The sequence below is a fragment of the Cyanistes caeruleus genome, chromosome 2 (assembly GCF_971803275.1).
Source record: "Cyanistes caeruleus chromosome 2, bCyaCae1.hap1.1, whole genome shotgun sequence".
NCBI classification, from domain to species: Eukaryota; Metazoa; Chordata; class Aves; order Passeriformes; family Paridae; genus Cyanistes; species Cyanistes caeruleus.
In genome coordinates this window covers 70,572,652-70,590,122 of record NC_141702.1, presented here as the reverse complement: position 1 = coordinate 70,590,122, position 17,471 = coordinate 70,572,652, and positions in this window count along the sequence as shown.

Below are 17,471 nucleotides of genomic sequence, written 5' to 3'. Positions count from 1 at the left end.
AACCCACTTGTAATTGCTTCAGCTCGGGTTGCACCAAAACTGGCTCTCATGTATGTCCATAGGACCTGTGCCTGAGAGTCAGAACTGAAGTACCACACACATCTTTTGGAAGAATCAACACTTGCCAGAGTATCCAGAAATGTGTTTCTCTGCCAGAAGTTATACAGCACCACGTTGAACCAAAAATTCCTTGTTGCTATGGTTGCCACTTGCTCTAAATCTTTTTACTCCTCCTTGTTTAAAAGCAGCAAAGGAGAATAAAAACATATACAACAATTGTAATTGCCTGGTGCATATTTTAACATTCCTCCTTGGTGGCTGCTTTAAATTATGCAGTAATATTGCTGGCATGTTTCTTCACTCCCTCTTCCCTAAGAGGATACATTTTACAGTGGTGAAATTGGACACTGGGTGTAAGAATCACACATTTGAATAATTTTTTCAGGAGTAGATGTGTCACACGCAATGTATTACAACTCAGGCTGTAAAAATTAAGTGGCATTTGCATTCATTAAGCATACATGAAATTTAATTCCATTAGGTCCAGCAGCATTAAGGTCTGTCTGCTGCTGCTGATGTTACAGCTTAAGGACATTATACCTTCTGGCTAGGTTCTATTTCATAACCTAATAAAGACAGGATTTACATCCTGGCTTGATGCCTTTGTAAATCCAGCTCAGTGAACATACAACATGAAAGCTGTCGATGTAAATTATTTATATTCATCATTGTCCAAAATATTAATTTATAAAAAAGGTTTAACAGATTAAGAAAACTACAGGCACCATGCCCACTGCAGAACTAATTTAAAAGACAACAATATGATTTTTTCAAGACAAACCTCACATCTAATCTTCCCACTTTTTTACAGATACAGTTCAGAAGAACTGTGAACATTTCAAAGAGGCCATTTAAAGAATCAAAAGCTTACATTACATTTCAGTCAACTTCCAAGAAATTTTGATCAGCATAATCTCCCAGGAAAATCAGGGATACTTTACCTTTTAGATTTTTGACATTCTTAGCTGACATAAAAAATAGGTAAAGGAAGGCAAAATATGAAAATATTTGAATTGCAGCTCTTATAATTTGCTGTGTTGAAATAGTATTTTGGATTCAGTACAAACCCAAACATAGAAAATAAACTTATGAGGACAAATCATTTTGGTCTACATGAAGTTTCATAGAAGACATCATGACTGGGAACACAAGACTGCCCTCCTTACTACTCCGAAATAAAATCTATCATTAAAAAGCATGAATGGAAATTTTATTGGTAATTTATGTGAGATGAATATAGGTGCTGGTGTAAGTTTTCATTAACAGTCCTTACCTCCCAACTATCAAATTAACTAGGGTTCATGAAGTAAAAGCTCTTACCTTCCAGTCTTTGATTTCTTCTCTGATTGTTAATAGCACATTCAGGCTAGTCCTCATGGTCGAAGTACCAGCAAAATGTTTACTTCTAATGATCTGAACAACAAGCCTATTTCCATGGAGATGTGAGAAACAGGAATTGTTTACTTAATTATGCCTTATTTTCCTGTAAGTAACTTTCCAGTGGTCTGAGATGTTAATTTTTTCAGCAATCAAGGTTTTTGACTGTATCTACAACCTCATTTCAATGGCATAAATGTTTACCACAGGCAAGAGATGATATTTTTTTTCCTTTTCAAGGACATTTTGCAGGAAAAAAATTGAAAGCATGCTAAGTGTATAAACTGTATTTGCATATAGTTTATTAATATATATATATATATATAAAAATAAAATATAAATTTAAATTAGACCTATGGCAGCTATACTTCCATTTCAAAACTATTCTGTCATCTCTTAAACAAAATGTGTCTCAAGCTACCGAAATAGTCTTTGAAATTCTTCAGATCTAAGTCACTAAGCTTTCTCCATAGCTAATGGAGAGAGATAAGAACCCTCAGAAAACAAATTTTATCTTAAAATAGGTGTCTTAGATAAAGGACCTAAGCCATTTTGGATTTTTCCCTCTAGGCAAGTATGCACTGGACAGCTTAGATGAGTAACTCTTAGAAAGCTCAGCTTAACTGAGACATCACTTGTTATCTGCTTTAACTGGAATTCACTTTGAGAGCACAGTCTCAGCAATATGTTTTCTATTATTTTACTGCAATTTTAGGGGAAGAAGCTAAGAAGCTATATATCTCTATTTATGAGCAAACATAAACTATTTCATCCACAAGAAAAAAACACACAGGGGATGACTTAGCAACAATTGGTCCAGACTGCATTATATCCAACTCCAGGAAAAGGCTGTAATGTAAAGTTTCAGGCCTACTAAGGAAGAAACTGAAGAAATTTTTATGAAGTCCAGAAAAAATTGGTATTTCATTTTCTCTTTTCTATTTGTCATGTTTTCACATTGGTGTCTGTCTGGAACTTGACAGACCACAAAATATGGATCTATTTTTCTGATACTTAAATCTGGAGAAATGCTGTGATCAGATGCTTTGCACAGAAGTGATACAAAATGTGCAGAAAAAGCCCTTCAGGGAAAGCTGATTTTGCTCCTGTCTACAGCTCCTCTGCACACTTTATCTGCATCAGCTCATCCTGACCTTTTCTCCACAGTAGTCTGTGTCACACCTGCGTAAAAACATTCACCTCGGTGCAGTGACTCAGCTGAGAGACATTTTGGGCCAAGGTGGTAGTGGAGAGGAAGGTGATTTTTCATGGGTGCTCACTGCTCAACTTACTTACGAAGCTGCCCCTCATTTACAGAGTGCACTTACCTTTCTCCTTCCCTCTTTAGCCCAGCACAGAGCTCCTGTCTGCAGTGAGTGAAGCATGTCTTATGTAAATCACTTCCCACTGGAGTCACTCATTATTATTGTAGACAGCCTTAAAGAGAGAAACCCATGGCATTTACCAGCAAAAACTGTTAATGAAAATGTCATTAAGTAAGTCAATTTGCAAGTCAAAAAATGGCCTATTTATCTTTTCTCTTTTCCTGTCTTCCACACTTCTGCATCTCTGGGTACATTTCACTCTAGTCAATCTTTTTTAGCACTAAGTTACAGCTTTCTCTGGAGAGAGGCACCCCTTTCTGGCAAACGGGTCATATTTGAGAGGAAATGCCACTGAAACATTGTGGAAATGTGTCAGAAGCACACCAGGTAGGTATGGGACTAAACAGCAAGGCCACAGAAGAGGAGACTACAATCACTGGCTGGCTGTAGTGAGACAATTTCCAGCAGCACTGACCTGGAAAGTACAGTGTAGCCCCTGCTTTGCTATGCATTTTGTAGAGCTCATGACTGAGTCTCTCACAACTTGCAAGGTCCTCATGTTTGTAATTCATGTTGTTCACTGGACTATCCTTCTGGTCACATGTACATCCTTAGGATCTACTCTGCTGATTCAAAAAGCCTAATCCAACAATTCTGTTAAAAATTTCCCTACTTCTTCAGACCATTTATATCTCATCATAATGGACTGTATTAACCCAAAGCAACTGTCTGATAAACCAGCTCAGACTGGGAATAGTGTCCCTTTTTAATTTATGTCCTAGGGCTTTCCATTTCCACATCTGAATGCTGAGGGTTTTCCTCTGGAAAAATGAGGTATTGGTATCAGGGAGAGGTCACTCTTGACTGGGTGCACATGGCTCACATTCCTAAGTTATAAAGGAATTCACCTTTCTCCATAATTCTGAGGGCTATCAGGATCTGCATTGTAAAAATGTGTTTGTATTAAGCCCAAAAATTGTGTGGATAAAGTCAGTATTTTTTATTAAAACATCTACCAAAATGATAAAAATATCTAAGAGTTTAGGTGAACAGAATGTGATGGAGGCTTTTGTGCTTTCCCTTCTGACCTGAAAGAGTTATGGGCTTGAACATAAACCATAAACACGGGATCATAGAAGGGTTGAGGTTGGAAGGGACCTCTGGAGGTCACCTAGTTCAAAGCCCCTGCTCAGGAAGGGCCATCTAGAACTGATTGCCAAGGATCATGTGCAGATGGCTTTTGAATATCTTCAAGCATGGAGACTCCACTACCTCCCTGGGTAATCAGTGCCAGTGCTCAGTCATTCCCACATTAAAAAGTGTTTCCTGATGTTCAGACAGAAACTTTTGTTTAAATATACTGTTTAAAGTGTTCATTGACCCTTATTTGTGGTCAGTACACACCATCCTGGTTGGACAGTACATTCCTTTTCACATCAACTTGGAAACAGATTCAGACTTTTACACATTTGTATTACAGCCCAGCTGTAGCCAAAGGGAAAATTACGAATCTGTTTTTTCTCAGCATAGAGCAGCAATTCAACATGATGGCAAAAGAAAGAAATATCATTTCCCCATTTTGCAAAGAAGCGGAGGCACAGAGAGACTGCTACCAGCCTAAGCCTGTTCCTCCTTCCCTGTTACTGTATTTGGCAGGAAGAAGGAAAGAGTACTGAAAATATTCACACCAGGCAATAATAGACAGCCAGCGATGGGCAGGGAAGAGCAAAGCAAAGCTGCTTCTTGCTGAAGTGTTAAGAAACAAATGAAAGTCCGACAGACAGAAAAAATGTAACCAGCATTTCAGGACACTGCTCCTTTTGCTTTTGAAACTTACACCCAGTTTGGCAGCTGGGACAGGGGAAGGACACTGGCACATCCTGACTGCTGTGGGATGCCCGTGGGACAGAGAGCTGTGTGACAGCCACAGTGATTTGCCATGGACTGTCCCTGTATCCAGCTGCTATTTATTATGCAGGACACATATAACATTTTCTGTTGGTGGATGTACTTCACTGTTATGCCTGATCAAAAGTGTTGCCTTGGAGCAATCTTAGCCTGAGAGAACCCCAAGCTGTTTTATAAGCAAGAAGTGACCCCAAAGTGACACTTGAGAGGAATACTTGTAAGGGTACTCATCTCTCTTGTGTCCCTGGCTACTTCAGAAGCTCACAAACAAAGCTCAGCTCTGCTAGCTAGTACTCAAAAGGGGAAAAGACCCTTATACCCTTGTTCATGTTGTATCAGCACTTCCTAAGTAGAAAACTAACTGAAAATGCTGACTCTAGTCATGACCACTAGAGTTTTGAGTAAAGATAGCTAAGGAAAAGATTTATTTTAAGGACATTTAAGTAAAGAGAAAAACATGTAAGCTAGTGAGCTCACTCTTTCTCAAACCCAAGAAGAAACCAACAGCACAGAAATGACACTTCAGGTGTGACCTCAAGGCACAAAATAGTTTAGTTACATACAGAACAGTCATATATCCATGAACACATGCAGACAATTCCCCTAAGCAATGCAAGCTGCAATCCCCCAAGGATTTTCCTTCAGCCCCAAGGAAATGCCAAGGTATGGAGCAGAGATGCCTGAGCTAGCTTCAGAGCCAGCAAAAGCACAAGGAGCACAGCATCTGCCAAAACACCTGGCTGACACAATCCAAGCACACGTCTCCCAGTTGCAGGATTCAGGCACCATGCCATCTCTGCACTACCTTGCTGCTGTTCAGCCCAGAGACAACCTTAGTGTGGGGAGAAGGAAATACTCTCCCCTTGAATCCTCTGCTTGAAGGCAGTCCTTCTGAAATATCCTTCTGGTCAGCACTGCTGAGACCACTCTTTCTTGCTCCTTGATTCAATCTGCCTACATCCTCACTGTTCCACTTAAACTGATTTTCTCCCCATTGGTACAGTATCCACAAGCAGACAGACAAATTAAATTCTCTTCATGCTTTTCTCTTGCTAGGCTTATTCATAAAAGTAAGACTCAAGCAGCATCTTACAGCCCTTAGTCAGCTCTGCATCAAAATCAGGAACACAAATCCTGATAATGGGCTGCAGCCAGCAGCCAAGAATGGGTTAAATGAGTCTTTCAGGCAAAATGAAAAATACCACATCTCAGTAACTGAGATAGGATTTGTCTTGGGCAAAAAAACTTGGGATGGGGCTGCCAGTATAATTTATGTCCTCAGTCTGACAAAGAGTTGAAGGGAAGGATTTTTTAAAGATTCATCAACCTTTCTCATTTGTTTAAGAGCTGGGAAATCCTGGAGAGGAGTCCTCTGAGCAGACCTCTGCTGAGGGCAGAGGAAACCTCTTGGGGGAGAAAACAAGAGGGGTAGTTTGCTTAGGAGCAAAAAGAGCTACACTTTTGCAGATGGCATGCATTTTCTCCTTTCCCAACCAGCTCAGCTGAAGAATTCCTGGTCTGTGTTGTGCCAGAGGTCATCACAGACACTAGAACAGCCTCTCTGCTTTTACAGTTGATGCAATTTTTCATCAATTTTTCAATACCCACATGAATCCCAGTAAAGACAACAAAATTACCCTTTGTAATCAGCCAGCCAAAATGCTTCTACAGCATCAAATACTCTATTAGATTTCTCTTAATTCTCTCTATTAGAAAGGGGAGAAAATAGTTATTTCCCCTCATTTTTCATCTATACAGAAGAGTACATTTCTCATGCTTTAGAAATTTTATTTCTTCTTACAGAAGAAAATTTATTTCTTCTTACAGTGCACAAGGGTCTTGTGTTCCAAAGTCCTCTGAAAAGCTAATATATCAAAAATGTATATCAAATACTAGCAAGCCATATAAAATGGACCACCCTGGAAAAAAAGGGTATTTAGAAATCTACCAAAGTACTTTTCAGTCTAAAATACAGTAAAATTAATTTAATTTTTCTGAAAACTTTGAAAGCCCAATATTTTCAAAGAAATAATTTGTGAAGTTTTTCAATTAAATGTTTTTTTCATCAGAAAAAGTGGCAAGTGACTGAAACAAGTATGCATTCTGCAGGCAAACATAACAGCATTGCCAAAACTTTTGTCAGAAAAGATTTTTCATCTCTATGATGTGATTTATGATCAAAACCCAAGAGCGGCTTAGAAGCAACAATAGCCTAAAGTCCTGGGCTCTCACAGGCCTGAACTTAGGACCTCTCTGTACTAGGTAGGTACTGTAAATCATCAAGCTATCAACTTGCTACCAAAACCAGCCTCTTACTTTCACGGGTTGGCACCATTCCATTTAGCATTAAAAAAAAATCAAAAAACAAAAACAAAACAAAAAAACCAACAAAACACAAACTATTTTGAAGGATATACTTAATATTTCTGTGGTCAGAGAATGTTTCTGGAATGTGGGAAGCTGGCAATCTTTTTTGCCTGATGTGAGCTGAATAATGAACTGTTGGCTGTGCTAAGTGAGGATATTTCTTCTTTTTTTTTCCATATAGAAGGAACTTGGTTTCAGCCTCGTGTGGAAGAAAAACAGGCTTGGGGATTTTTTTAAACCTCAAAGTTGTGTACAACTAGAAAATCCTCTCTCACCCAGTTATCAGAGATGACTCACCCCTGTGAGATGGCCATAATTTTTCTTTTGGAACACTCAATAGCTTCCAGGTGAGCAGCAGTGCAACACATAATGGACATGTCCTGAACGGGAGAGACTTCTAAATCAAGCCCAGACTAAATGAAGCTTCTTGTAGATTGGGCAGAGAGATACATTTTTAACATGGACATAGAGGGAGAGCTGTATGAGCTGAGAAGTTACAGGGTTTGTACTCAAGTCTTTTTACCAGGGCTTTTCTGCTTCATGCGCAAGCAGGATCCAGATTCAGGAACAAGGTGAGTTTTTTTTTTTCAAAGCAGCCTGCTGTGGATATGGGCAATGAAATAAACATTTGTTGCAGAGCAAACACACAGTTTTGCAACTGGAGTGAATCTAGGTCCCATTTTAGCTTTAAATCAACTTTGGGATACAACAGTTCATTCTAGTCCAGTGCCCATGGTTTCACCTTACCACAGGTTAACCGGGGGCCAGCACACAACCAGCTATTGTTTCATGTAACCCACAGTAAAACTACCTGTCTGGATCACTGCACACTTATACATCAATAATAGGACTTGATTTAGGAGTCCTTGGTCCTGCTGTTTCAGATATGAAACTGCAATGAAGCATATCCAGCATGCCAAAAGCTGCTCTTAGGGCCAGGATTTGGGAAAAGTGACATTTACCCAGAAGATCTGAGCTTCACATATCCAAACCGGCTGTTTCTGAGTTCTGCCATTGCAAATACAGTCTGCATACATATATATGTGCACATCCAGCTAAGTGAATTGGGAACAACTGCCTGCAGCCTGGAATTTTTACCTGTGAGCATCCCAAGATGGCTCAAGAGATGAGCAAAAGAAGCAGGTTCCCTTCCACAGCTCATGGGCACCAAGGTATATGTGCAGTCCAGTTTGCTGTGGTTTCCCTCTAGGGCAGAGCTGAAGGACTGTGTAGCATTAAACTTTTCATAACTCTTCCCAGATGATCTGAAATCTCTTCCTTCTCCTTAAGCCCAGGAGCTTAAGCCTCCTTCTCCCCCGCTTCCCCTGCCCAGGCCCTGAGCAAGATGCCTATGGTCAAGTCTCAGGTCCCATCACTTCCATGAGGGAAATGTTGCTTCACTTGCAACCACTCAGCAGGTGTAAGTGCATTTCATGACTGGATGTATATTGCCACTCCTCTCCCTCCACTCTTTTATACCTTTTACATCTTTTCTGAAACAGTTGAAGAATGAAAAAAAAAAAAAAAAGAAAAAAAAAGAAACCAGTAACTTTATTAAAACTATCTGTTTCACCTGTAGCAGGAGTATATTCTACTGAGGATGTATTCCCTTTGCAGATTAAAAGTCAGCTGCACAATTCTGTAGGACAGAATAAAACCAAGTCCCCTTCAAGCAAAAACGTACCTGGCTGTCTAGGGATCTCCTGAAAATCTCCAGCTTATCACAGCACTGAAATAGGCAGACAGCTGAGAGAAAACAATGAAAGTAGATGCTAATCTTCCTTTCCCAGTCAGTGCCCACCTACATCAGTCCCACAGAAGAGCATGTAGCTTGTCCTAGCCTTTCTCCAGCAATTACTTACCCTTTTCTTGAAGACTTCAAATGGCTGAAGGCACATACCATCCCTTTGAAAAGCTAGTGAAAGTTGTCCTTCCCCTTTCATTCATCCAAAATAATAGTTAGATTGGCTCCCAAAAACACAAACTACGATTTTTCTTCTGAAAACTTCTAAATAACTCTTAAGACCTAGGAGTTGACCAGAAATCCTCTGGGATATGAATGGTGCCACCTTTATTTCAGGTGTGCTGGCTGACAGCCGACACATACAAACAGCAAAAGTGAAATAATACAGCTACGATAATCTGCTCATACTGTTTAGCTTGTGGCCATTGTCAGAGCAGATGAAGTTCTCATGTCCCATTTAGAGAGACAGGTAAATAGATTTAACTTAAAATATGAATATCAAGCACCTATAACATTTCCTGTGTAACAGATTGTATGTGGTTGTGCATATGTGTATGACAGACAGTGTTAGAATATTTTAAACACTAAACTGCTGCATCCAGTGATTGGTAAATTAAATAGTCATTCATCAGTTACCATAGTGATGCAGTTGAAATCACAGTGAACAAAGAAGGAATGGGGTGGGACAGACACACAGACACACACAGAACAAATGCTGACAGAGACACAGCCCTGCATTGATTTTTGTTAATATACTTCTATTTATTAAATTTCCCTAGCTGCAGGATCTTTTTCTATATTCATTGCTGTTTCACTTGCCTGCAAAGGAAAGTGACACATGCTCTGACACAGCCTCATAGAGTCAAATCCTGAGCTGGAGCAAATCGGTGTAGTTCTACACACGATGTTGGCAGAGAACATCCAGTATACAACAGCTGGGGAATCTGGCAAAAAAAGAGCACCTAATTCTCTATCTTCTGCAGCAACTAAATACTATGACATCCTCTGCTACTTTATAACTTCTTATAGCAGGGCTCTCCAGTAAACAGAGGGAAGCTGGCATTCCCAAAGCCAGCTGGCAGGTTTAGGCGTGCAACTGTCACTGATTTCAGCTCTACAGCTCAGCCCTGAGAAGCTCATCAATAATCCCTTTGCTGCTGGTAAGAGACACAGCATGGGGTTAAGAATATCATAGAACCATAGAATGGTTTGACCTGGATATGACCCTAAACATCATCTAGTTCCAACACTCCTGCTGTGGGCAGGGACACCTTTCCACTAGACCAGGTTGCTCAGAGCTCCATCCATCCTGTCCTTAAACTCTTCCCTGGAGAGGGTATCCACAGCTTCTCTGTTCCAGGCTGGGTTTAAGATGTGCCTCTTTTCCCAGGCCCTGAGTCATCCTGCTCACAGGTAGCCCTGCACTCAGGTGCATTTCCTGCAGCAGCCATGCAGGAAAGCTGAAGCATCTATATCTGCAGGAGGCTAAATGAGAGAGAGTGAGAAAAATGACTGTTCCCTCCTTTGGGTCACAAACATGTCCACAGCCAACTGCCTGGCAACACTGCTGTGTGAGCAGCCTTCTGAAAGGCCCATTCAAACTTCTCAATTTACTTTTGCACATGTGTTTGGGTAGAAAAAGTGAGCCAATCGATTGAAACTGTGCTGAGGCTAATGTCAACATCTGGGCTAGAGGACAGGGTCTTCCCCAAAACAGGACAAACTGCTCCAGCCCTGCTCTTTGACATAAATCCCCTCACCCCAGCCAGTGACAGTAGGCACAGAGCATCTGAGTAGATGAGCACCTGGCCTGCTACCCTGCACAGGAGTACTGCAGGCAGTAGAACATGGCAGTTCACACTGAAACACCAACACCAGCACCTGATGTGGCTACAAATCTCTTGGGTTACTCCACCATCACTTATTTGTTGGTGATGTCCCATGACAGAGGAATGGGGCTGATGACGGACAGTAACAGCTCATATGAAGTAAACACAAGGACACATATCAGAAATGGAGTGACCTTAGAACAAATCTCCACCACATCCTGAGTTTGCTGCTCAAAGTTTGTTGGTATCTTGTCCAAAGCCAGTGTAAATCTCCCTAAAACTGTAACTAGAGTCAGCTTCTGGCTAGTGATTCTCAACAAAGTCCATGTAGAATGAGTGACCTACTGCAACCCTTCTTAAGAAGTCAAATATATCTCCCACAAACAGAAATATTATGTAGATGGTCTAAGGAAAATCATGAATATCTTTAGGCAGAGATGAAAGCAGGAAGCTGGGCAGTATTGTGCCCAGAAGTCTGCCTGCACTCCATGCTCACAACACCTCAGTACTTCTACCCTAAATGACCTTCAGTGACTACTACATCAGCTATTACTAACCATTAGGGCCAAATAAGCACATTGTGAGAATGAAGCTGGGCATCTTCCTCTGAGCTCCATTGTCTAGATCCCCACAGTGAGATCAGGCATTCTCCAAAATGTAGAAAGAAATGAAGGAAGACAGGTTGAGATCCCTTCTCTCAGGTCTTATTCAGTGCTGTAAGGAAGAAAAGCCACAGAAGCATAAAGGAAGCCCCAAAATAACCATTGGCTATCCCTACTACCAATGGTGTAAGAAGCAGCCACAAGTACCCTCATCAGCCCCCAGCAGGCACTTGCAGACAAGCCCCAAGCCAGAGTTGTTCAACAAAAGCTGCTGGAGTACAGCTGAGGAAAGGACACAATTTTCTACCAGCATGGGCTAGACGCTGAGAGCAAAGCAATCTTGTTGCACTTTGGATTCAACCCCTGTTCTTACTCTATTAGCCGAAGACATTTGCTCAGTAATATCTTAAATCCCTCAGCATCACATAGATTTCATTTAAAGACCCAGTGTTCTCTAGCCCCTTAGGTAAGATATTAAATCTGCTTAGACATCTTGAACACAGTAAATAGTCACCATCTTTACACAGAAAAATGTTTTGATGGGGTCTTATCTGGAGGTAAAAGAATCAGTATTAAGCTTTTTCCTGCTCCAGTGAAAAAAATAACCATTGTAACATCATGAGCTGCTAGAAGATAAAAGATTATGTTTACAAATCCTATTTTTTGTTACATTTTAAATTATTGTAAAGACTTTATATACAGTCACAGTCCTGTGGCAGGCCCTTTGCAGCCCAAAGTCTGCATTTTTTTTAATTTCTGCTATATGTGTAAGTGGCTAACAGCCTCAAAACTACCTCTTTGCATTCACAACACTCTGAAAAGCACAAAACCCTGAAAACATGGTTTGTCTCCTCTCTCACTTCCACAGGTACTCACTGGCAGTAGCACTGCTAAACACAAGAGGAAAGAAGTATCTCTTCTTCAGCCGCTCTGGCCATGCTGCTCTTCAGGCACCCTTTCTCCCTGGGGATACGGCCTTTTTCTAGGACTCCCACCTCTGGCAAAAAATCCTCCTTCCCCCACAGCAATTGAGCAGCAGCAGATCAAGTGGCTTCCCATTTCCCTTTGCAGCAAAGCAAGTGCCTCTCCACAGCCAGACTCCATCCATAGGACTTGCTGTTCTCCTCAGGCACCAGCAAAGAACAACACAAGCAACAGATTACAAATTGGTCTTCTGTGTGCTTCAGCAAGGCTGTTGTCACCATCCTGTCCAGGTAGCACATGATCTCTGATCCTGAGGGATGCAATGCTTTCCACAGAGACTCTCTGTACATAGCTGTTGAACACACATAAGACCAACACAGCCTCTACAGCTGACCACAAACCCTAAGGCACTGCTGGGTGCCCCCCTGCAGCTTTGCAGCATTCAGGGAAGGGAGTGATGTGGTTTGAGCACCACTTATGTCTTGCCTTTGACTTCCCAGCCAAATGGTGAGCTACTGATTGCAGGTGTTTGGTAGCAAGAGACCTTCACGTGAACCAAGTCAGGCATTAACTGCTGTAGCACCGTGTGCTGAGGAAGAACAGAAAATAAAAAGTGACTAAAACAAGATATTTCTCTTGCTCCCTTTCAAAACCCAAGGAAGGAGAGGGTAGGGCACTTCTTGACATCTTTACTTGTTAGTCCTTTTTCTGGATCCTTTTAGTAGCGGTCATGACTTTTTAATGGTTTTTTGTGACGAAAGCCTTTGACAAGAGCATGTGTCACAGAAAGTGCAGTGGTGAACCATGGCTTTCATATATATGTTAACCAGCCTTTATAGCATTACAGAGCCTGGGTGACAGAAAAGTAATTCACTTAAGCTGCAGCAAAATACATGAATTCTGTACAATACATCAGAAGGCAGAGGAGCACGGATCCAAAAGCTGAACAGCCATGGAACAGCCAGCTCTGTGGTCCCACAGCACCCGGTTAAGATGGAAATGCCTCTGTTGGAAACACATGGGACACATGCTCCTGGAGACACTGCTGCTGGGACAGCTGTGTTGGGAAAGCATGCTGTGAAGAAAAGCCTTTCCAGCCAGACAAGTGTTTATGCACAACTTAATGTTGAAGTGAGAATTTGGGACAGCTTGGGGCACTGAAAAATATCAAGTTTCTGCTGCAGATAGCCAGATCTGCCCACACTCAAAATTCACTCAGAGACATATACAAAGTGTACTTTCCTATCCTTCTGATAACATCCTTCCCCCTGCCCCCTCCCCCTCCATGTAAGAGAAATCTCTGACTAGTGTAAATCTGCCTTTGAATGAAACTCATGCCTCTAAACTCCACAGGAGCTGTTTTGAAAATCTTTCTTAAAAAGTCCTGGTTTTCACCAAGATAAGGGATGTCTTATTTGAAAATGATGATAGACTTGGTATCTGTCTACATTTGCAGTCTCTAAGAAGAGCTACTGAATAAATGAATGTATTCTGCCTTAATTTTTTGAGTTCTATAGTGTTTAGTTTATTTTCTACAGTGGCTTAAAAAAGAATCATCTACTCCAACATGGAATTTTGAGATCAACAGAATAGAATAATATAAAATCAAACATTTCTGAATAAAGCCATTTATTTGACTTCTATTTCTGGGACTCAATTAGGGTAACATAATTTGTAAAATGATGAACAGGTAATCAAATTGCAATCAGCAAATCTTCTTAATAAAAAATAAAAGAAGACTGAGAGAAAAGATTTAAACAACAAGAATTACAGATAGAAGAAGAAAAGCAAATTCACATCTACAGCCCCATGGGAAAATGTAGATGTAATCAATTCAGGGTAAAATTTAATTAAAACACTGAGCAACGGAATAGGGGACAAAGCACAGGTATATAGGAAATCTTTGAGAACAGGAAATCTTCTGTGAGAACACAATAAAGTCATTATTATTATTCTACTCATACAGCTGTAAGTAATCTGTACACATTCATCATACCACTAATGGGGAGAAAAATAATTTTGTCCCACTACCCAAGCAACTCCCAGCTTAGAAGTGTTAAAACAGCGTAACAACTTCTTGATAACATTCCAAATATTTCTGTGCCTCTCCCCAGAATAGTAGCTGGTTTATCAGTTCTGCTTTATTTAAATCTTAACTCTTCAGTGTTCTGGCTGCCACATAATTTTGCTAGAAAACAACCTAGAAATTATAATAATAATAATTAAAGAAGAGGGAGAAAGACGATGGACACTCAAGGTTTTGTTTAACTAAATCTGCTATTGAGCTCCATGGAAAGAAAAGCAATTCAGTAAAGCATATAATTCATTATTAAAGACAACCATGTAACTCAAAAGGAACATTAAGTTAATGTACAGTACAAATAGCAAGCTATGTAAAACTATATCAACTCTTATATACCAATTACAATCCTAAGGTTTTACAGCTCTCATAGAAAACACTTGGGAAATACCAGCCATTGAAAGATAGTATGAGGAAAAGACATGAACCGTAACAAAAATGGAAAAGAGTTTGATGTAATCCAGAAACTGTTATATTTGATTTGAAAAGCATGCAAAAATCAAGCATAAAATGCCAAGAAATAAATTACTTAAACCCTTCATTACAATCACAGATTATATACTGCAATTCATTCATTGGACTCTTTCTGCCAGGACACTGCAGCACATGATGGTCCAGATCCTCTGCCAGTGAGAGCTGTTACAAACCTGTGACTCAGCTCAAATGCTGGCACTGCACACAGGAATGCTGAGAGTGGACCAAACAGCACATAAACAGCCCTACACCAAAACTGTGTGGAGCAGGTACAAAAGGAACCTGGCAGGTGGGACAGACACTTCCGACCATCTGAAAAGAGCACATGGCACTTTTGAGGCCATGCTCCAAGTTCAGAGGACAGCCAAACAAAAAAATATAGTGTCTCAAATTTTCACCTGAGCAGAGAACATCTTGTCAGGAGAGTAAATGTACATTTTGTCACTTGTAGTAGGGAGAGTGAAAATATGCAGGAAGATTTTCACAAGGCTGGTTGGTTCTGCCAACTGTGTGAGGTCACTCACAGCATGCCATTCCCCAGGGACTCTTCCAGTGTAGAAACAAGTACAGCCAGTGGTCTCAGGCCTCTACACAGCATACTTCTGTGGTCACTGCCCAAAATATATATAGCTCCTATCCATCACTACCACTCCTGCAGTGGTATGACTTCCCTATTCTTGCCTGGTATGGCTGTGCCTTTACAGAGGCCTCCAAATCACATTGTAGCATACAGCTGCAGGAGGAGGGAATTTGTGGATGAAAACTATCCCTGCCCACATCAAATCCATTTTCCAGATACATAAAGAGCTGCCTCAAGAGTAGTCAACAATATTTTCAGATAAACTAGAAAAAAAATAAATCCTAACCCTAATTTCAAAACAGCTTTGGTGCTGTACACTTTTAATTCCTGCACATGTACCAGAGTTCTGCACTTCTATGATTAAAAATGGACTGAGCCCTTGTTGTAGAAGGACAGGGAGCTTGGTGATGGGCTGGGGGCAAAACTTTTTGCTGGGTAGTGAGAAAACTGTCAGAAGGAGGAAGTAAAAGTGGAAAAAAAAGAGACATCTATTTTCCTAAACTCTCAGAGAGTTCCATGCTGTCCTTGAAACACTAGGAGATAAAACATTTCAGGCAGAGAGTTAGATTTTTAAGTTGGGAGTGTTCCTTCAAAACTCTGTGTTACAATGATAATGAAGTGTCTCCTGTTTGTGTTTTCTCAGCAAAGGCTTCCAACATTCAGAAGGGAAATGAGAGAATTTGTAGAAGACAGATGAAAATGTCTCTCACTGATAGATGCAAGGAAGGCATTGTTCTGTCTTGTTAAAATGGCCTCTATAAAATGTTCATTGCCCATCAACTGATGTATTAATTATTGATGGGGAAAACCAGCAGTCAGCACTGCACTCAGCTTGACTGAGGGCGGGCAAACATCCTGGCTTGTAACACCAAATGCAGAAAGTGCCTGATTCACAGGAAGCTGTCCCAAATGCAAAATCATTTTTAAGGGGAAATTTCTATATGAAAGGATTACATTTGTAAGAATAAATCCCGCTGCTTTCTCACTCCCACTTTCTCTGAGTAAATGTGTATACTAAAGGGATTTTACTTCAGCTAAAATGGTGTATCACATTAGCATGTTTTTTAAGCTTTTATTTTAACTGCTAGGAAAACACAAGTAAAAAGTTAAAAACAATTAAAAAAAACCCAGCAAAAACTCTAACAGTTAACAAGAATTCTCTTATAAAGCAGAGGAAATACATATACAAAGTAAATACATAAAATATTTGCTGGAAGCTAGCTGGAATTATGGATGTGGTGGAAAACGCACCATCAGATTTTGCTTAAAATCAGATTACAGTTCAGTGTGTTATGGGTTGTGTGTTACAGAAACCTCTTAAGAATTCAAGCCTGTATGTAAAAAACTTATGACACCAGCTAAGTATTAGAAATCTCACCAGTGTGGCAAGAAATTCAGCTGAATAAAGAGTTGAGGTGGATAAGCTGAGGTGGATAAGTTGAGGTGTGTGTGCTGGATAACCAGTGCACACTGCCCAAACTGAGATGTGTTCTGAAGTTCACTCCCAAAGATGACACTGGGCGTGGTGTTTTTCCAACCTTGAAACTCCTTCTATCGATTTTCTTCTTCCATTTAAAGAAATCACTAACCTACCACATTTCAAAGGAAAGGGTCCATCCTGCAAAAACTCCCATTTTTCTGCTGCTGCTTTTTCCTGGGTCTCAGTAGGGGTACAGCCACACACTTGAACGTGTATACAGCAGGCCAGCACATTGCTCACCCACTGTAGAGACAAAATCCCGGCAGGCAGGCAGGCAGGCAGGCAGGCTGGTCTTATTGCTAACAGCCATTGCAGAATAAAAGACTCTAAAGTTCTAATGAAAGCCCTGCTGAAGAAGCCAAAGAACTTTTCAGACCCTATTAGAAAGTAATCTGTAATCAGATGTATAATTACACATCAGGGTTCCCTTAAGAAGTCCTACCAACCTCTGGCCTTCCTGTCCTTCTCTTCACCCTAAAATCTCTCTTTATTTTCCTTTCTCTTTTCTTCTTTTCCTACACAAACTGTGCTCTTGGCCCTTTGAGTAGATTTACAAGATCTACTCCTGACCTACTTTTCCATTGTTAGTCCAGCAGCTCTTGTCAAGAAACTTGGCAGAACCAAAAGGTTTAGTAGCAAAGCAGCGAAGTCCCCTAATGAGCTACACCAGTGAGCAAACCTTCCCTAGCCTCACCCTGCCCTTGTTTCAGTTCCTTTGTTA